This window comes from Nannospalax galili, unplaced genomic scaffold (genome assembly GCF_000622305.1).
Source record: "Nannospalax galili isolate Female #2095 unplaced genomic scaffold, S.galili_v1.0 scaffold461, whole genome shotgun sequence".
NCBI classification, from domain to species: domain Eukaryota; kingdom Metazoa; phylum Chordata; class Mammalia; order Rodentia; family Spalacidae; genus Nannospalax; species Nannospalax galili.
The window spans coordinates 5,436,813-5,455,511 of NW_008349975.1; the positions used below are offsets into that span (position 1 = coordinate 5,436,813).

The 18,699-nt window shown below is 39.0% G+C and overlaps 1 pseudogene; it reads left to right on the forward strand.

The window, feature by feature from the left end:
- The first annotated feature begins 582 nt into the window (after positions 1-582).
- On the forward strand, positions 583-1,971 carry LOC103745254 (annotated as a pseudogene).
- The last annotated feature ends 16,728 nt before the right edge of the window (positions 1,972-18,699 follow it).

Below are 18,699 nucleotides of genomic sequence, written 5' to 3' on the forward strand. Positions count from 1 at the left end.
TGAGCTGTTTTGTATGAAATACACAAAAAGTTCAATGAAAAAGAAATAAAATATCTTCCCTTATTACAAAACATTATATAAATGTTAAGAGTTGCTAAAATCATAGATCGGTGACATCTTTTTAACATTATTAAAAGCAAAAAAAAAAAAAAGAGCACACCCAAAAACATTTAGATATAGTAAAATTGTTGTAAAATCAGTGAGTCTTGTTTTCTGAGACAAGGTCTCATTGTGTAACTCAGGCTGGACTTTAACTCAAAATCCCCCTGCTTCCCAATTGATAGGATTAAGAGATTAAAGGTGTGAGCTGCCACATCCAGCTGATCCTGAGTCTGGACAGATCCCACCTACTGGAAACCTTAGATAATTCAATCAATGGAGGAAACGGGTGTGGTCTTCAGATGCTATAAAAGGACAGGTTCCAGGTTGACTCTTCTCCAGACCAGAGGGTGTTTCCAAGCTTTCTGGTTCAGAAGATTGCTGAACCCACACCTCGAGGAACTTATCTTGGTGGACAACTAGTATTATTACTTCCCCAGAAAAAGTTGGTGAGGCCAGAGACACAAACCTTCATCAGAAAAAATGGAGTCAGAGGTCTCACAAGCCTTCCATAAAAAACTCAGCTGCTTCATCTGCATGAAGTACCTTACAGACCCAGTCACCATAAGCTGCGGACACAGCTTCTGTCGGCACTGTCTCTACAGTTCCTGGGAAGACATTCAACCTCCTGCCCATTGTCCTGTGTGCAAGGAACGGTCCAACCCGAAGGACCTCAGAGCCAACGTTCTTCTGAAGAAGCTGCTGTCCATTGCCAGAGAAGCCAGACTGCAGAAGTACCTGAGCTCTGAGGAGAACCTGTGTGTAGCCCACAAGGAGACAAAGAGGATCTTCTGTCAAGAGGACAGGATCCTGCTCTGCCAGTCCTGCTCCAACTCTGAGGAGCATGAAGGTCACAGACACCGTCCCATTGAAGCAGCTGTTGAGGAGCAGAGGAAGAAACTTCTAAAGCAAATGAGAAACATATGGGACAAGGTCCAAGAAAATCAGAGGAATCTAAATGAAGTGAACAGAATAATTGCCTCGTGGATGGGCTACGTGACTGTACGGGAAAAGATGGTCAAAAGTGAGTACAGGAAAATGCACCCAGTCCTCGATGAGGAAGAAAAGCAACATGTAAAGAGCCTGAAAAACGAAGGTAAACGCATTTTAAAGAATCTAAAGAAAAGCGAAGACATGATGGTTCAAAAGGGGAATCAACTCAGAGGCGTACATAAGGAACTGATGGCCATGTGCCAAGGAACACACCTGGAGCTGCTGCAGGATTCCGGAGAGATATTGACAAGAGGTGAGTCAGCACAGCTGTGCATTCCCCAGCTGGTGAAACCGGCACTTAGTGCCCAGCCCATCACTGGACTGATCAACAGAGCCAACCACTTCCGAGCAGGGGTTACCTTTGAAAATGTAATCATGATCCATGCCAAGAAGGGCCTATTTACTGATGTGAGAAGATTCTACTTTCGACAACCACCTCAGGACACATCTGTGAATTTTGATGGATCCTGTTATTATGCTAGCTGGGGAGCCCAGAGCTTCACCTCCGGGACATATTACTGGGAGCTGGGTGTAAATGAGTCCTGGGACTGGGCTGTAGGGGTGTGCAAAGATTCTTGGCTAAGGAAATTTGGCCCACTAACTGGTTTAGAGGATGTGTTTCTTCTTCTATTTGTGAAGGAGGGTGATGATTGCAGCCTCCTGACCACTTCACCATCATTTCTTCATTATGTAGAGATACCAGTAGGCCGGGTTGGTGTGTTTCTTGATTGTGATGATGGAAGTGTGAGTTTCTTGAATGTAGCCAAGAATTCCCTCATATGGAGATACCCCGCTGGCTCCTTCAGTTTCCCTGTCAGGCCTTTCTTCTCCTTTGGGCGCACACGATCAGGAGAAAGTCTAAGCCTAAGCAATCCATGACTCAATGAACCTGTCTCAGTCGACATCAAGGAATAATGCAGCATTGAAGTATTTGCTACTTTATTGTTAGCTCATTTTTGTAATTAAATATTTAGTAAAAATATAAAAAATACTACTTCAATGTCTTTGACATTGGTTTGTTCAGGGTAATTTTGTTTCAAGCTTTCTTAATTATTATAGCTTTACAGCATATTCAGAATCAGTAAATGTGATGTCTAGCTTCTTTCTCTTAAGGGTGGTCTAGCTATTTACAATTTTGTAACTCTCTATAAGGTAATTATTTTTCTATTTCTATAAAATATTGTTAGGAATTTTACACTGAAGTTATAGATTGTTTGGAGTAGCCTTCATGACTTGAAAATGTCTCCTAATTCATGAATGTGGAATATCTTCCTATTTCTCAGTGTATTGTTTAACTTTTTATTAAGTTTGTAGACTCTTGCTTTTGTACATTACTGTTAAGGTCACTGCAGTAATTGAGAACAAAGGATATATTGATTGTACCATAAATAAAATTTTAATGTAATAGTCTTAAAAATAAAAACATAATGAATATACTTCCATGATTTGTCTTTTATACAATTACTTTCAGATAAAAAGCAGTGCAGTGGTGGGACTCAAACCCAGGACCTTGGGTATAGTATTTGAGTACTCTGTTACTTAATGAATGCTCATCCACTGCTGGAGGAATTACAAACTTGTTCAACCCCTATGGAAAGCAGTGTGGAGAACCCTTAAAACATCAAAAATGAATCTACCATTTGACCCAGTTATACCACTCCTTGGCATATACCCAAAGGACTCATTGTATTGCAGAGACACTTGTACACTGATGTTTGTTGCTGCTTTTTTCACAATAGCTAAGAGACAGAAGCAACCTAAGTGTCCCTCAACTGATAAGTGGATAATGAAAATGTGGTTCATTTACACAATGGAGTTCTATTTAGTAGTAAAGAAAGATGAAAAAATGAAATTTTCAGGTAAATGGATGGAACTAGAAATTGTTATACTAAGTGAACACAGACTCAGAAAAACAAACGATGTATGTTCTTACTCATATGTGTATCCTAGCACCAAATCCTTATAAGTGAGTATGTATCCAGACATGACAATAGGAATCAGGATAATGAAAATAAGTCAGGGAAGTAAAGGAAAACAAAGAACCTGAGAGAGAACAGTAGGAAACAGGTGTTACTAAGGAAGATATGGGTAAAAATGGGATTATTCAAATGGGAGGGGTAGGGAAGGTTATACAAGGAAAGTTGGGGATAAAGGGAAAGCAGGTAAAAATGGGATTATTCAAATGGGAGGGGCAGGGAAGGTTATACAAGGAAAGTTGGGGATAAAGGGAAAGCAGGTGCTCGAAAGAGGTGAAGGGTATTATCAAGGGAGAAATGGGGAAAATGGAAGCACTTTAAATGAGGAAACCATGGCAGAAGGGTTAGAGAGAGAGAGAGAGAGAGAGAAAGAGAAGGGATAAAAGTCCAGCTAGTTTAGCTAGCTTTAAAAGTCCCGAGGGATTCATATTAGTCCAACAACCTGACAAATTATACATACATTATTTCTACATGAGTCCATGTGTGTAGCTGGAGGCTACATAACAAGAAACAGTGCCAGACAGGAGATACATTCCTTGGAGTTGTTGGCCAGGGTGGTCCAAGAGTCTTGTAAAATTTACTCAGGCTATTACCACAGCCTTTGATGGCCTCCTAGAACTTGAAGATAAGACCCAACTTCTGAAGACAGAACATACTTTGGACACAGAATTTGGAGCAATAGAGCTTCAACTGACCTGCAACCACTTCTCCTTTAGGCTAGTTCTCATAGCTTTGGAGAGCATTATGATGGTGCCAAGGGAAAACACCAATGGATGATCCAACAAGACCAAATAACCACACTAGTGGCCAGCACAGCATACATTGTGTACAGTAGTGGCACTTTTATCTTGGGCACAATAAACAGCTACCTAATTTGGCTAAATACCCACTCAAAGGGAGGAAACTCAAGTGTGGGAATGTAAACATAACCTAATACACATGGCTGGAATGGCCATAGATCTTAGAGGAAACCCCAAGACTGTCACATCGTTAGACTAATGTGATTTCTTACTATGTGCAAAATATGTACCCTCATATTTACAGACAAATATCCCAATCACCACTCATCAAGTAAGCTCATTTTGCACCAAGTACCGCAACTAGTCACACATGGAAATTGTCTATGCATTAGCCAGGCCTAAGTGACACATCTACAATGCAACCTCTACACCTAAGGCTCATGGAACATAGAACAAGGATAATGAAGAGGACACTAAGGAATCTCAGATTTCAATAATGAAGTGCCCTCATGCAGCGGAGGGTCAGGAACACACAAGGTCACAAATAGCCAAAGTGTAGAGATCAAGTCTGCTGAATTCTGGTCTTTGGACAGGATCCCTTTATTAAACTTCTCTTACCCAAGGCTCAGGGACCATCATGGATGACGGGGCAGAAAGGTTGTAAAAGCCAGGGAAGAGGACCAGTGACCATATGGAAATGGAGTCTACAAGCTCCTGGGAACCTGCTCATATTATTCTATGGCAATGGTGTCAGCATACACAAGTCCCATGAAAACTCAGGAAGATAATAAACCAGCATAGAACTAGGAAAATGAGCTCAATCTTATCTGAAGGAATGTTGGCAACTGATTGCTGCTGGATGAAGAAGAGCTGATCTTCCTAAAACCAAGGTACTTTTGAGTGGCTGACTAGACTTAGTGGACATACTTGCACTGGGGAACAGCTGGGGACATTGACAACCCAGTGGGCCTGATAGGGATGACTGAGTATATGGGCTCCAGTAGGGGGTGCTGTGGGAGGGTGCCAGTGGGGACAGGGGTATAAAGATGATTGAGAGGTTTTGAGCTGTTCTGTATGAAATACACAAAAAATTGAATCAAAACATATTAATTAAAAAAAGAGTATATGGGCTCCAGTGGGGTGAAGGGAGGGCTATGGGAGGGTGCCAGTGGGGACAGGGGTATAAAGATGATTAAGATTGTTTGAGATGTTCTGTATGAAATACACAAAAAATCAATAAAAAAGACTGAAAAACAAGTTTTGCTTATGATCAGTTTCAGTCCTGATCCGTCCCTCCCTCCCTCCGTCCCTCCATCCCTCCGTCCCTCCCTCCCTCCCTTTTCTCCTTCCTTCCTTTTCACATACCTCTTGATTTCATACTAAGATTAAAACGTTGCAGTTGTAACTGGGGAGACAATGACCCAAAATCGTTCTCTGTTTTTGTATCTAGGAAAGACAATTATAGATTATAATAATAACAACAATAATAATGGGACAAATTTTATGATGGAGGGGGCATAACATATTCTGCTAAAGAATACTTAGGAATGGCAATCAAGATGAAGTGCACCTTGTAAGAAGTTAATGAAGTTTAAAGTAGAAGGTAGGGGCAAGGGTATATCTTGGTGGTAGAGCACTTGAGTAGCACACATGTTGAAGGCCTTGGATTTGATCCCCAGTGCCACAAAATAAATGAGCAAATAAAGTCCCAGTACTCTATGACAGATCTCTATGAGTTCAAGGTCAGCCTGGTCTACACAGTGAGTTCCAGGTCAGCTGACCCTGTCCCAAAAAGAAAAAAAAAGAAAGGAAAAAAATAGAAGATGGGAGGTGGAGAGTAGTTGTCCAGGCAAAGAAGAGATGCGATCAGATAAAGAGTAAGGAGCAAGGGCTTGTGGAGACTGAGTACTGTCAAGGACCATATCAAGACACATTTCACGTTGGTGCTAAAACCTAAATGTTATCACACTTTAGACACAGTAAGGTTTACAATGGAATCGTGAGACTAGATTAGGGAACAGCCACAACAACACTCCCAGCACTTGGGAGGCAGAGGCAGGTGGATCTTTGTGAGTTCGAGACCACCTTGGTCTACATAGTGAGTTCCAGGACAGCTGGGGCTACAGGGAAAAAAAACACATACACACACACACACACACACACACACACACACACACACACACACAAAGAAAATAAATAATTAGGTGGCTTCTGGAACCATCTCCATTGTCTTTCTTCTTCAAAGCCTTTTTCTAGGTTTTCACTTTGCACACGTCCTCCATTTTTTCATCTAGTCCTATGGCCTCAGATCTTAGCTAGGAAGTGATGACTTCCAGGCCTCTCTCTTGCTCTCTTTTGCTCTCTTTCTCTCTCTCTCCTCTCCATACCCAGAAGTATATGGACAGTACAAACTAAATTGGAGTCCATGGGTTATTAAGTATTTCTAAAATGTCATGTTAAGTAGTAGAAGTGATAAACATGACCATTGAAATCTACCCGATGACTTTATATCCATAGACAGGTGCCAAGGATCCAAGTGCAACCGACCATGACTAGTAATAATCAGACACATACAGATTAGTGATGCATGCACCAACTTGTAAGTGTTCTTAGCAAAAACAATGAGTTTTTCTGTAAGAAACAGTATATTTTAAATTGAAATGGAGATCTTTTTTTAAAGGTTAAAACTTATTCAATTTTATGTCTTACAGTGTTTATACTCAGTTCAATATTGTATAACTGTATTAATTCAACTGTGAACCTAAAAATTGTATAGCCACTTTTGAAAGAGATGTATCTTTGCTCTGGAAATTGAGTATGTTAAAGCTGGAATGAAATGTTTCTTTTGAAAAAAAAAGGGTACATAATGTTGGGGGGAAGTAGAGAGGTGAGAGTGGATCTTGGTGGAATTAAGAGGAGGAGATGAGGGTGAAAGTGGTCAAAACACATTGTATGAAATTTTCAAAGAAAATAAAAATATTTGTTAAAAATATTTTTTTAAGAGCTGGAGAGACAGCTCAACAGTTAAAAGCACTGATTACTCTTGCAGAAGATCTGGGTTCAGTTCCCAGCACCCAGTTGGCAATTGGCAGCTAACAACTGTCAGGAACTCCAGTTCTAGGGGATCCAATGCCCTTTTCTGGCCTCTATACACACTGCATGAAACAGGTACACTTAACACACATGCAGGCAAATCTCATACAAATAAAAAAATAAAAATAAAGAAAAATGAAAAGAAGAGAAGAGAAATCTGAGAAGTATAGAAAGGAGCAAAACCAAAACCAGGAGAGTCACCATGGATGCCTTCTAGGTCTGTTGTATTCTCTTGGTTTTATGCTTTGATGATGCCTGCTCTACATGAATATAAAGGAGACAATGTGAATTCTAAGACTGAAGACATTAAAAAGACTATTTTCTGTACTCCACAGCTTCTTATACTTTTCCTACTCATGACCGCTTTATTTCTGCAGCCTTGGGCATGTAGGTACATAAAACAGGCATACAGGGGAAATGTTTATCGATAATAAATCATAAAGGAATTTATCTTAAAATGATTTTACCACATATTAAAGATGAAAGCAGATTTGCATTCTAATAAGATAGATGTGTTTGTTCATTTTAAAATATAGACTTTAATGTTGGCAGGGCATCTTCAGTGTTTGTCAGATTTGGTCAATAGTTTGATTTTCTGATTCTGGATGGGACAATACTGCTTTGTCTACAGACATAGTACGAAACAGCAGAAACACATTTAGGGCCATTTCAGAAATTATTGGAAATTCTGTTCTAATCCTGAGCCAAAATTCATTTAATGATTTGTAAACCTCAAGTCAGGAACTCAAACAGATCAAACATCCCTAAACAAAATGATCCAAAGCTTTGAAACTAATTTGATATTTGCATGCTTAAAGATAACAGCAGAAAAATATTAAGAGTCTTTGTTTTCCATAATTACAGTGTTTCTATAAAAGCAGAGACTTTTGCACGTACAGTAAAAACACTCCAATTCACAGCATATGAATCTTGCATCTAAGCCCAGGTATATCTGACAATATTCATTGGTGCTGCTTGGTACCAAGCCATGTACATTGCAAACTACACACCTGTATTCAGATCCAAGGCTGTAGTGATGTCACATGATGGAACATGGACAAGCCCTGGCAGAAACATAGTTAATTTTGGATTAACTTTTAGTTGTCTTTTATTACTGCCAAATATTTGCAACCCCCACATTCATCACTATGTGGCATCATAACCTATTATTTAAGAAGCTGGGCTCCATTCAACTGTGTGCCACAGGAAACTTGCACCTTCATCTTTATCTTCAGCTGCATGATGTCAGTAGGAAACAGTTGCAGGAGACTGGAAGGCAGGGTGAGAAGAGCATGTCGATGGGTCTGGTTTCTGCTCTGAGAAAAGTGTCCTGGAAATGTGTCCTCATTAAAGTCATGTGATTTTGTGTCCCTAAATTCAATGGAAAGTCATTCTTCGATATTCCATCCGTCTTTAGGTGTGCTTTTTCTCTTTGGTGACCTGTAAGGACAAAAGAATTGTAAATAGGAAAACAGGTTTGTTGAAATGGAGCCTCCACCCCTTTCTTCAGCACATTTACTTTAGAAAACTTGTATTTTCTCCTCTCTTCGAAAAATATACAAAAACTATTTTGAATGTTAGACAGAACTTTGTCAGCTTTAAGATCTAGTAATGTTTTTCTTTACCAGTGAAGAGACATTGTTTTGAAATGTCAGGGGAGATCTCAAAGTCGTCTCCCAGTTTCTGTGTTAGGGTAGGAGCTCAACTTCCATAGGTTGTATGCATCTCTTTCCAAAATTACTTCCAATCATAAAATATAATAAGTTTGGTGCCAATATAATAGATGGAACCAATTGCACAGCCAAACAAGGTTAACATCCTAAGTACCAGGTAAAGTTAGAAAGAATTATGTATGATAAACAGTGCTGTAGAGACCTTTAACTGACTTTTTTTTTGAGAACATCTATGCAGTGGGTTCCATCAGCTTGGCTATGTAAAAGGGTGAGGATTCTTTCTGTGGCCTAATTTTTTAGCAGACTACTGATGATGTGTCACATTCTAGTTCAATGCTTGTTCAATTAGCACTTTCCTTTCCCTTCTACTTTTGTGGAGTTGATTGCTAGGTTGGGGGAAGAATCTGTTTTAAATTATATTTCAGCAACACTTTTCATTTTCCATCCTATGTATATAAGGAAGTCCTCCTTTACACCAATTATTTTTTTCCATATTACAAAATGAGTTTTCAAAATGTGAACATGATTATGTTGAAGCCAAGGCCCACCCTTTTCCTCAGGCTACTTCTTAAAATACGTCAGTAGCTCAGGATAAAATTTAAATGACAATATCACAATATACACAAGTCTGAAATCTGTGGCTTTACTGTGCATTTTTCTCATCTCCAGCCACACTAATCTTTTAGTTACTCTAACAGACTGTATTCCCAAAGAGTAGGCTCATTCTGCCTAATTCCTGGAGCACAAGAATCTTTGCCTCAATGTCATATCTTCATGAAAATCTTCGATGCCTTAAAGGCCTGGCCAGATTGTCCTGGTAAGGTTATTAGAGCATGTATCACAGATTTGTGTTGCAGAAGTAATTTATTATTGTCTACCTTCTCTATTTGAATACCAACTCCAAATAATAGAATCGTTATCTGTTTATATTGCCTAATACAGTGCCTGGTCTGTCTAGAAATATTACATTAATCCTAATCTTCACTGGAAGTTCAGAGTTAAGTGTGTTCAACAGTTGCTTTATCTTGAATCCTTTTTTTTTTTTTTTTTTTTTTTTTTTTTTTTTTTTGGTCTCCCTGTAGCCCCAGTGGTCCTGGATTCACCATGGAGACCAGGCAGCCTCGAACTCACAGAGATCCACCTGCCTCTGCCTCCCAAGTGCTGGGATTAAAGGCGTGCACCACTGCGCCTGGCTAGAATACATTTGTAATGTTCATGAAAATAAAATTGCTAGTGCCTGAAAGTAACCGAAGAGCCGACAGGGTCTCCCTGTAGCCCCAGCTAGCCTGGCACTCATTATATAGATCAGGCTGGCCTTGAACTCGCAGGGATCTGCCTGCCTCTGCCTCTAGAGCTCTGAGATTAAAGGCACCATCACACCCGGCTTTATCTTGAATCTTAACTCTAAGGAATCAACTACTATTTTGAATGCATTCTTATGCATTCCATCTGAAGATTCAGAGCTGCCTTTTGATTTCCATTATTGCTGCTTATTCATTGTATAACAACCTAAAACTTGTGGCTTAAAACAGTAGTCGACAAACATTCTGTAAAGTTATATCACCCTTGTAACTATTTCACTCTGCCTTTGTAGAACTAATACAACCTGGCCAATGGAGACTATTTTTATTTTCAATCTTCCTATTTTGTAGGATCTATTCTTAGCTTATAGCCTATGCAAAACCAGGCAGTGGGTACATTTGACCCATGGTCCATCATTTGCCAAATAGTATCTTTATTTGGAAGCATAAGAAATAAGGCAGAGCATATTGGTATGAATCTCCTGCTTTTCTTGACATTGACAGAGGTCACTTGCTAGTAGTTGGCTTGGCAGCACTGACCTGGAGGATCTGGGATGGCTTTATTCATATTTCTGACATCCTAGTGAGAATGTCTAAAAGGCTGAGCTCAGCTGGTACTGAGACTCCAATTGCTGAACTGGTTTTCAGAGCCACTTAAGGTTACACACAGTTTGACAAAGGCTAAGATATTTTCCATATGTAAGATGAGTATGGTTTTGAGAGAAAAGAGAGCTGCTTATCAGCATTAACAAGTACAACAGTACAGCAGTAGAAGTTCCTTAGTTTCTTCATAAGAAAGTGCTTATGCTAATACACACTGTCAGGTTTTGTAAAACTGTTCACTTTTCATCTCATCATTTCCTCCTTTTTTCTTCATCCTTCAATTGCCTTTTCTTTTCACCTCAAAACAAGCCTGCAGAGTAAATGCTGAGGCATAATCCTATATTAATTTATGGGCCGTGGTGTGGCTTACTAGAAATGAAATGCTCTGGTCCCATGAAATCCTAATCACTTTCACAGTCAGCAGGTGCCAGAGTTAAAGCATTTCCAGTGAAGTGAACAAGAACATTAAATAAAACCAGTGCTCGAGACTGGATGTATTTAAGTCAGGAAGAGGAAAGTACCATGCTACTGATCAAAGCCTGGCCTAGGGAGGCAACTGTATTTGGCTTTAACTCGGTGGGAAAGGCAGTAACTTCAAATCCATGGTCAGTTCAATTCAATTTATGGAGACTTACCCAGTTATTTTTGTATTGCATACCAAGCAGAGAAGTTCTGAGCTGGCTTATGAAAAATCTCCAGGTAAAAGAGATATAAAAAATTGTCCCCTGCACAAGTTCTTTTAACTCTCCCTGACCCTTTGAGCCGTTTTCCTAAAGCAGATCAGAGTCTCAAAGGAAGAGGAAGGCACCTGCATTTGGAGTTCCTGGCTGTGGTCACAGTGCCAGGTAGAGACTTCATGCAGCACAAATGGCAGGGAAACCTCTCTATTAAGTGCTGACCCGGAGTTGCCTAACTAGAAGCAGATTTGAAGAAAATTTAAATTCAGGTGTGCTGGGATTACTGAATGCCCCCAGCTGTACAAATGACAGAATGGTTGTTCTAAAATCAAAGAAAACTGATGTAACTTCAAATAAGATCTAAAAACAAAATAAGATGACCACACATATCATTTAGAAGTGACATCATTAATTTGATTCTGATGATCAAGTATGTCAATCTAAAACAAATGCTTAAAGCTGGCAAAATTTTTGCATATAACTTCAGCAGCAGGGGGCTATTATATCCAATGAGATGGGGAAGGAAAATAGAATGATAAGCCCCAAACTGCAGAAAATTTATAAACATGTTGCAGAGATTTTGTAATGCCTCATTTGAATACATTGGCCAGAAGTATATCTAATAGTATTCAACTTATAATAATGCTAGAATCAGCTTATTTTTCTGCTTTCAACATATCATTCAGAATATTGCTCCTGCATTTATTTTGAGTATATTGTTGATTTGGAATGTCAGTGTTACTTCAAAATGATTTTTATAAGCCACAAACCCTAATAATGCAAAGTAAAATTTCCTAAATATTTGTGGACCTAAACACACACATATGACCTATAATATCAATTGTTTGATGTAAGTTTTAGAAATGCCTTTTAACAATGTATAGTCACATTAGCTACTGTAACCACTTAAGGATGTACATAATAAAATCTAAAGAAGTATTCTTATTGTGATATGAATATTGGGAAAGGATTGGGAATTTATTTGTGAGCGTGAGATAGGAATGAAAATGAGGCAAAAGGAGATTTTGAATGAAACCGATGTAAACTCAGGTATGAATTTTCTGAGTTAGACAATGGTCTCAAGAGAGGGGTCCATATGACAAGTGTGTGTGTTTATAGTTTCACACTGAATAATAACATTCTTTGATTTGCAAGTTGACAGAGGGAAACTCTTAGGAGGCTCTTGAATGTGATATCTTCTGTTAGTCTGTATCTTGAAAGAATGACTATAAGAATATTTTATTAGGAGAGTTCTCCAATCCCTTTTTAATTTCAACCAGTTTTGTCAGACTCATAACCTGAATAATTCAGTTTTGTAAAACAGAATTGTTCTAGAATATGAATGTTAATGGAGCACTTGAAAGCTCTCCTTTTTTAAAGTTCAAATAGTATTTATTGGCATGAAAACATGGTTTGTTTTTATTTACGTCTAGACATCTTATCCCTGGAAAAGTTTAGTGCCATGCCATGAGGATTTAAAAAAAAATTTTTTTTTTAAGTTTTACAAAAAGTTTATTGAGAATTTCATACACTTATATAAGGTTTTTTTTTTTTTTTTTTTTTTTTTAACAACGTACCAAATGGGCTAGGTCAGTCTGGTAGAGAAATGCATGCTCTCGTGGGTTCTCTCATTGTGATTTTATTCTGCGCCAGGCATATAAGGCATTTTGATCAAATCCATGCCCACTCCCTCCCCTCCAATATTCCCCCCTCTGAAGAGGTAACCCTAAAATATTTTAAGGATTAGATACAAGCTCCCAAATGCTTTTGACATTTTTGGCCTTTGGAACAGAGTATGTTGCTAACAGGCCCAAGGACATTTTGACTTTTAGCGAAGAAACGGGCTACACTTCTTTGGGGTCTTTACATTTTAAATTTAAATTCGCATGAGAGTTTGCCTGCAGGTAAGTGCACCCATGTCATGCAGTGCTCAAGGAGGTCTGAAAAGAGTGTCAGATTCCCTGAAACTGGAGTTAGGGATGATCCTTAGCTGCCATGTGGCTGCTGAGAACCAAACTTAGGTCCTCTGCAAGAGCAGACATTGCTCTTAACCTCTGAGCCACCTCTACAGCTCCATGTGTCATGTGTCTAGAGTTTGTTCTCTGGTCATAATTATCAATCAATTAAGGAGGACCCACCTGGGACCTTGTTCACAAAAGGTTTGCAGAAAAGTCATAGTGTAGTGAATTCAAAGTGAACCTTGTAAAGATGAATGAGCAATGTGTGAATAAGAACCTTCAGTAAAAGAAAACTGTCATCTCAAATGCAATGGAGCAACATTAAAATGGTATCTTAAGAGATTTTTCTGTCCCATAATAACGCTTAAGAATAAGCTTATTTTTTTTTTCAGGATTTACTTCGAAAGTCTCCAACACCTGGTAGGCAATTGGATCAATGGTTGCCCTGTTTTGAGATAACACTCCTGTGATACTCAAATCTTGCCCTCAAGCAACAATATCATTTTGATAATTTCAAAATTAAGACGTAGGATAGTGAGATGGTTTCAGTGGTTGCCACCTGCCCTGATGACCTGAGTTAGATCCCTGGAGCCCACATGGTAGAAGAAGAGAACCGACTCCTGCATGTTGGCCTTTAACTTCAAAATATACATTATGGTGCACGTGGTCCACACACATACACACAAACACATACGTAGACAATAAACAAATAACTAAATGTAATAAAAAAATAAAATGTTAGTTTCTTTGCCTTTGAATTTGATACTAGTAGGGAAAACAGTCTATTTGTTTCTGAGTGATATTTTTCTTCAAAGCCTGGATTAACTCTATATACTGCTACTCAATAACTACTAATTTTAAGACTGTGATGCTACTTCTGTTAAGATTTAGTATTTTGTGGGATGGAGAGATGGCTCAGCAGTTAAGAGCACAGCTGCTCTTGCAGAGGACCCAAGTTTGGTTCCCATTACTCACAAAGCAGCTAACAACTGTCCATAACTCCAATTCCAGGGAATCTGACACAACCTTCTGGCCTCTGTGGACATTGCACAAATGTGGTACATTTACATACATGCAAACAAAATATTCATACACATAAAATTAAAAAAAAATTTTAAAAAGATTTAATATTTTGGGGCTAGAGAGAGGGATCAGCAGTTAAGAACACTGCTGTACTTGCAGAAGACCCAGGTTCGAATCCTAGCACCCACATGGCAACAAACAACTGTATGTAACTCCAGTTCCAAGGGATCCGACAACCTCTTCTGTCCTCCCTGGGCATTGTATGACACAGGTGCACTTACCTACAGGCAGGAAACACATGAATACAGAAAATATAAAAGTAATAAACCAAAAAAATTAATATTTTATTTTCCTAATTTTTAAAAATATTAAAATGGTGGCGCACGCCTTTAATTCCAGTACTCAGGAGGCAGAGGCAGGCAGATCTCTGTGAGTTCGAGGTCAGCCTGGTCTACATAGCAAGTTCCAGGTCAGCTGGGCTATAGGGAGACCCTGTCTCCACAAGACCCCCCCCAAAAAATTAAAATTATTTATTTTTATTTTATGTATATGAGTGTATTACCTGCATATATATAAGTGCACCTGTGTCATGTATTGATCATGGAGGACAGAGAGGGCATCAGATTCTCTGGAACTGTAGTTACAGATAATTGTTAGCCAACATATGGATGCTGGGAACCGAACCCATGTCCTTTGCAAGAGCATCCAGTGCTCTTCGCTGCTGAGCCATCTCTCCAGCCTCCATATTTTCTTCTTAAATTAGGGGGTACTGGCAATAGTATACAAGATTTGTGGCAAGGAATAAAAGTCATGGAATTATAGACTATTGATCCAACAAGAGACAGAAAGAAATGAAGTGGAATTAAAATCTATTCAATTTCTACTGCATAGCAGACACTGTAGGGGGGTAGTTAATTACTTATACACACCACAATAGTCTTATAAAGCATGCATTAATATCTTTACTTTGACAGATGTGAAAAACAGAGAAGTCATATAATTCTCAAATGGCTCATAGGCAATGTGACAGCAGAAAATGTATTCCAGATCAGGTCTGTCGAATTCCAGTGCTATGTTCTTCCTAATTCACAAGCTAACTTACCAGGCAGAGAACTTGCACTAGGTCAGAACTGCTCAAGTTTTCATGGGCATGGAAGTTACCTTGGAAAGCTTGGAAAAATGAAGATTATCATCCAGTAGGTTTGGAGAGGTTCTTGAAATCCTGTATCTTTAATAAGTTCCTGGGTGATAAGGAGGATTTGAGTTTGGGGGTTTTGAGTATGTACTTATAATCTTCGCTTTTTTTTTTTTTTTTGTCTTTTTGAGTCAGGGTCTCCCTGTAGCCCCAGCTGTTCTGGAACTACATAGACCAGGCTGCCCTCACAGAGATCTGCTTGCTTCTGCCTCCTGAGTGCTGGGATTAAAGGCGTGCGCCACCATGCCTGGCTAATCTTCACATTTTTTTATTGAGTTGTGGAAACATAAGATTCAGAGAAAAGAACCCTAATTTGAGGAACAAAGAGTGGCTGAGTTGATGTTGAATCAGTATCAATGTTAAAAGGAGGTTTTGCAGGCAAACAAGAGTAAAACTGCATGGGCTTCTATGAAAACTTAGGTACAAGAACTCCCAAGGGGCTGGAGGGATGGTTTGGCAATTAAAAGCATTTACTGCTCTATCAGAAAACTGGAGTTCAGATGCCAGCAACCACATCTGGAGGCTCTCAAACTCCTTTAATTCTACCTCCAAGGGATCCAACACCCCCTTCCGGCACCCACAGTTATTCACACTTAACGTGTGTGCACACACATATGCATATAGAAACAAATTTTAAAAAGAATTCCCTGGGTCCCCTTTGGAATCAAATTGCCCTTCCTCTTTTCTATCTGGAATTCTGGAGTCACACTATGGAGAACCCCTGTGTTCCAACTTCCAGTCAGTGCTCTCTATATTGTAACTCAAGTATTGCATCTCAAAGACGGATGCACAGTGAGTAAAGGAATGAAGCCATTAACGTTCCCCCACAACAGGGGTCATGAACTCAAACACCTCAGCCAGGCACGAAATGTAAACGTATAAAGGAAGCTTGGCAGGTTGCTGACAAACTTAAGCTCGTAACTATCCCAAAATGGCAGTCCATACACAACTCCTGAGGATTGTCACTATACGACATGTAGTTTTATAATGGTGACTGATCTACCAGGTTTTCAATAAAGTTAGAAATACATTTTTTTTTTCTTTTCAAAGGGCTATGTTTTTAGAGACTTTTTTTAAGGTTCACAACAAAGTTGGCAGAACGTATAAGGAGTTCCCATATACCTCTACTGCCCTGTCCTTGGCCTTCCCAACCATCAACATCCCACAGCAAAATGCCAGTCCAGGAACCTACAGTGACTTCATCTTCAACTAAAATCCATAGTTCACACGAGGCCTCACTCTTTGGGCTGTGTATCCTATAGGTTTTGACAAACAGATGACATGTATCTATAGGTGTTGTATCATGCAGTAAAACAGTTTCTCAATAGTAACAGCCATCTGTGTTGTGTGTAGTTATCTCTCCTTCCAATAACTCTGGGAAACCACTGATCTGCCTCCATCATCTCATTTCCAAGGATGTCATTATAAAGTATGCAACTCTTAGATCATCTTTCACTTAATAATGTGTATTTAAGATATGTTCATGTATTCTGATATTTTGAATACTCTTAGGCACTGAATAACAGTTCCTTGTCTGGAAGTAGCACAGCTTATTTATGTCTTCATCTACTGGACGACATCTCAGTTGTTTCCAAGTTGTGACAGTTATGCATAGAGAAGCTTTAAATATGCCTGTGAAGACAAAAGTATGTGGGTCAAACTGTGGGAAAAATCATGGAATGTGACTGCTGGATCATATAGGAAGACCATGTTTAGTTTTGTAAAACACAGCCAAATTGTCTCCCATTTGTCTATATTATCCTGCCTTCTCCTAACAATGAATGAGTTTCTTTTTGTCCTATATTTGGCATTGCCAGTATACAGCAGTATTCCATTATTATTTTAGTTTGAATTCCTTTGATGTTGCATAATGTGAAGCATCTTTCCACTTCCACATGCTAACTTATCATTTGTACATTTAGGTATTCACTCATTTTCAACTACTATTATTTTCTGTGTTTGATTTTTAGTTTTCAACATATTGGAAAACAGTCCTTTATAAGAAATGTCTTGTAATTTTTTTCCTTCTGATTTGTTGATTCTCTTCTCATTCTCTTGATAGTGTCTTTCACAGAGAATCAATATTTTATCGATCTTGTTATTAGTTTTGTATACAAGATTCACTGCCAAGCCTAAGGTCCTCTAGCCCCTCATGTTATATACTTCACAGTTTGAATTTAACATTTAACCATATGATCAATTTTGAGAAATTTTTGTGAAGTATGGAAGTCCTGTATCTTGATTTTGTTTCCTGCATACCTAATTTATTTTCTTGGTTTGTACTGTCTTTTATCCTTGGTCAAAGATCAATTGACTGTAATAAGTGGGTCTGGCTCTAAGTAAACAGCTTTAGTTTCCATTTTGATTACTGAGGTTTTATTGGCAGTGCCTGCTCTCTGCCTTTAAAAAAAAATTGTTTTATGTCTATGAGTCTTATGTTTGCATGTGTGTAAGTTCACCCATGTTGTGTAGTGCCCACACAGGCCAGAAGGGGGGGATCAGAACCACTGGAACAGGAGATAAGGATGGTTGTTAGCCACAATGTAGGTGCTGGAATTTGAACCTGAGGCTTCTGCCAGAGCATTCAATGCTCTTAACCCTGAGCCATCTCTGCAACCCCACTGGCTTTGATTTATTTAGTATTCAGTTAGCTATTTTTAATCTTTTGCTACTCAATATTGATTTTAGAATTAGCTTGCTAATATGTATGCAATAACTTTCTGGAAATTTGAATAAGATTGCATTGAATCTGCAGAGTAAGTTGGGAAGAGATGTCCTGTTGGCATTGAGTTTATGAACATAGAGAGTTTTGCCATTAATTACATCTTCTTTTATCTCCCCCATCAGTTTTCCTCTTATATATTTGTTTTTATTTTTGTTAGGTTTGTAACTAATTATAGCATTGTTTAAAATGTCATTTTAATGGGGCTGGAGAGATAGTTCAGCAATTGAGAGCACTGAATGCTCTTGCAGAGGACCTGGGTTCTGTTCCCAGCACCGACAAATCAGTTAGCAGCCATCCATAGCTCCAGTTCCAGGGGATCTGACGCCCTCTTCTGGCTTCCATGGGCACTGCATGCACTTGTGCGCTTCATATATGCTGGCAAAACACTCATACACATAAAAAAGTTAATTTTTTTTTTTGGTCTTTTTCAGACACCTTGTAGCCCCAGCTGTCCTGGAACTCACTATGTAGACCAGGCTGGCCTTGAACTCACAGAGATCTGTCTGCCTCTGCCTCCCAAGTGCTGGGACTACAGGTGTGCACCACCATGCCTGGCTCAGAATGACATTTTTAAAAATTAATTTTTTTTTGCCAGGCGTGGTAGCACACGCCTTTAATCCTAGCACTTGGGAGGCAGACGCAG